Raw genomic sequence first — 4,063 nt, 5'->3', positions numbered from 1 at the left:
GGGCCGGGCCGGCGTCGACGAGGAGGCGGGGCGGCGTGGCTCCGGCGGAGGAATGTCGGCAAGCGTCGGGCGCCGGCGCCGAGGGAGGCGGCGGTGCTAGCGGGCGTGGGCGCGGCCCGGCTGGTGCGGGGAGGGGGCCGGCTTCGGGCCCATGCGGGCCGCGGCGGCGCGGCGGCCGGGCTGCCACGTGGCGGGCGGCGGTTGGCGACGGTGCGGTTCCCGGTGCGGGCGATTACTAGGGTTTGAGAGGGAGGAGATCCGCGAATTTCGGGAGGGGGCTTTAAATAGAGGTAGAGGGAGCTAGGAGAGTCCAAATGAGGTGCGGTTTTGGCCACGCGATCGTGATCGAACGCTCTAGATGATGGAGAAGGCTTAGGTGGTTTTGGGCCAAATTGGAGGGGTGTTGGGCTGCAACACACACGAGGCCTTTTCGGTCCCTCGGTTAACCGTTGGAGTATCAAACGAAGTCCAAATGATACGAAACTATTAAACCAAGGCCGCTTGGCAAGTCTCGGTCCAATCCGGAAATGTTTAATCCCCACACACGAAAGAAAGGTAGAAATGACCACCGGAGGAGAACGAAGCGCTGGAAGGCAAAACGGACAACGGAGAAAATGCTCGACTGCATGAGACGAACACGTATGCAAATGCAATGCACATGATGACATGATATGAGATGCATGACAACGACAACAACACACGGAGACAAAACCCGAACCCGAGAAAATAAATATAACTTAACGCCGGAAATGGCAAGAGTTGGAGTACAAATTGGGAAAGTTACATCTGGGGTGTTACAATACTCCACCACTACGAAAGGATCTCGTCCCAAGATCTAGGACTGAAAGAACACCGGGTACTCAGAACGGAGGTGATCCTCGCGTTCCCAGGTAGCTTCACGGTCGGAATGGTGTGACCACTTGACTTTGAAAAATTTGATTGACTTGTTGCGAGTCTTGCGTTCAGTCTCTTCAAGAATAGCAACTGGGTGCTCACGATAGGAGAGATCTTCTTGGAGCTCAATGTCCTCGTAGTTGATGGTGCGGTCAGGAGTCTTGAAGCACTTTCAAAGCTGAGAGACATGGAACACATCATGAACATTCGCAAAGTTTGAAGGAAGCTCAAGTTGATAGGCGAGGTCGCCTCTCTTGCTGACAATCTTGAAAGGTCCCACGTATCTAGGGGCAAGCTTCCCTTTGATACCGAAGCGACAAGTACCTTTCATAGGAGAGACACGGAGGTAAACATGATCTCCGATCTCGAAAGCCAAATCATGGAGCTTACTATCATAGTAGCTCTTCTGACGGGATTGGGTTGCTTTGAGGTTATCACGAATGACTTTGCACATTTCCTATGCCTCTGTGATTAAGTCATTACCCAAAAGCTGACGTTCACCGGTTTCAGACCAGTTGAGAGGGGTACGGCACTTCCTGCCATACAGAATTTCAAATGGGGCCTTGCCCGAACTTGCTTGAAAACTGTTGTTGTAGGAGAATTCGGCATAAGGAAGACAATCCTCCCACTTCATGCTGAAAGAGATCACACAAGCCCTGAGCATATCTTCAAGAATCTGGTTGACACGCTCGACTTGACCGCTAGTTTGAGGATGGAAAGCTGTGCTGAAATGGATGTTGGTGCCCATGGCCTTCTGAAAAGAATCCCAAAACTTCGAGGTAAAGATGCTGCCACGGTCTGAAGAGATCACTTGTGGAATACCGTGCAGAGAGACAATACGAGAGGTATAGAGTTCCGCCAATTGAGCTGCAGTGATCGACTCTTTGATAGGTAGAAAATGAGCCACTTTGGTGAGTTTGTCGATGACAACGAATATAGCATCATTGCCACGCTTGGACTTTGGAAACCCAGTCACGAAGTCCATTTCAATGTGGTCAAACTTCCATTATGGAATGGCAAGAGGTTGGAGGAGACCTGCTGGCCTTTGGTGTTCTGCCTTCACTCTTCTGCAGACATCACATTCATTCACGAATTGAGCGATCTCGCGCTTCATTCGAGTCCACCAATAAGCCTGTTTAAGGTCCTGATACATCTTCGAGCTCCCTGGGTGGATGGAGAGGAGAGAATTGTGAGGCTCGTTCAAGATCACTTTACGGAGGTCACCTTTGGGTACAACAATACGATCCTCGAAGAAGAGAGTGTCCTTGTCATCAAGGCGGTAGCACTTGTACTTGGGTTGACTCTTGGCAATCCCAATCTTCACCTTTTTCACCATAGCATCAAGAAGCTAGGCTTGGCGAATCTGGTCTTCCAAGGTAGGAGAGACTTGAAGGTTGGCGAGAAAACCTTGAGGAACAACTTGCAGATTAAGTTTGCGGAAAGCTTCACAAAGCTCGGGTTGATAAGGCTTGAGAATCAGACTGTTGCAGTAAGCTTTCCTGCTCAATGTGTCAGCAATCACATTGGCCTTGCCTGGAGTATACTCGATACTCGGATTATACTCTTGAATCATTTCGACCCATCGAGTTTGCCTGAGGTTGAGATTAGGCTGAGTGAAGATGTACTTGAGACTCTTGTGATCAGTGAAAATGTCCACTTTTCTTCCCAATAGAAGATGTCTCCAAGTCAAAAGAGCATGCACAACTGCCGCCAACTCGAGATCATGAGTGGGGTAGTTCTTCTCATTAGGCTTAAATTGGCGAGAAGTATAAGCAACAACTTTCTTCTCTTGCATCAATACTGCGCCAAGACCTTGGAGAGAGGCATCACAAAAGACCTCGTACGGCTTGGATTCATCAGGCGGAGTCAGAACTGGAGCAGTGATCAATTTCTCTTTCAAAGTGTTGAAAGCAATGTCACACTCTGGAGACCAAACGTACTTGACGTGCTTCTGGAGAAGATTAGAGTGAGGCTTCGCGATCTTAGAAAAGTTTTCAATGAATCTTCGGCAATAGCTTGCGAGACCGAGGAATCTACGGAGTTGCTTCACGTTCTGAGGAGGTTCCCAATTCACAATTGTAGACACCTTCTCAGGATTCATGGCAATGCCCTTGGCAGAGATGATATGACCAAGATAAAGAACCTCATCGAGCCAAAATTCACACTTGGAGAACTTGGCGTAGAACTGATGTTCTCTGAGCTTATCAAGAACCAAACGCAAGTGCTTGGCATGATCTTCCTTGTTCTTTGAGAAAACCAGAATGTCGTCGAGATAGACCAAAATGAAGTCATTGGTGTAGGCATTGAAGATGAAGTTCATCATGCGAGAGAACGTCGAAGGAGCGTTGACGAGGCCAAAAGACATGACAGTGTATTCATATGAACCAAAGCTTGTCCTGAACGCCGTCTTGGGAATATCTTGTTCACGGATACAAATCTGATGATAACCCATACGGAGATCAAACTTGGAGAATACTTGGGCACCTTTGAGTTGTTCGAACAGCTCATTGATGTTGGGAAGTGGGTATTTGTTCTTGATGGTCTTCTTGTTCAATGGACGGTAATCAACACAAAGTCGGTCCATTCCATCCTTCTTCTTCACAAAAAGAACACCACAACCCCACGGAGAAGAACTAGGCCGGATGAGACCCATTTTGTCTTGAATATCGAGTTGCTTCTTCAGCTCCTTCAACTCTTCAGGTCCGAGCTTGTAAGGACGCTTGCACACTGGTTCCGTGCCAGGCTCAAGATCAATAACGAATTCAACCGGCCGGTGCGGAGGCATTCCTGGAAGCTCTTCTAGAAAGACGTCTTGATATTCGCAAATGACTAGAATTTGCGAGATGGCATCGAGTTCACCCCTTTCATTGAGAGAAAACAGACGGATGGTATTATCCCGAGCGGCAAAGACAATTACATCCTCAGACGAATGAGTCAATTGAATCTGCCTGGCTGCACAATCAAGCTGAGCCTTGTGCTTAGAAAGCCAATCCATTCCGAGAATAAGATCAATATCCGAGTTACCAAGGATCATTGGAGAAGCCAGAAACTTGAAATCACCCATCGAGATAGAAATATCCGGAACTTCGTAGTTAGCAAGCAAGCATCTACCCGGAGAGACAACTGCTACTGGCTTATGCATAACTTGAGAAAACCACCCATGCTTAGA

The sequence above is a fragment of the Triticum aestivum genome, chromosome 7A, assembly GCF_018294505.1.
Source record: "Triticum aestivum cultivar Chinese Spring chromosome 7A, IWGSC CS RefSeq v2.1, whole genome shotgun sequence".
NCBI lineage: Eukaryota > Viridiplantae > Streptophyta > Magnoliopsida > Poales > Poaceae > Triticum > Triticum aestivum.
The sequence above is the reverse complement of the archived record's forward strand: the minus strand, read 5'-3'. Positions refer to the sequence as shown.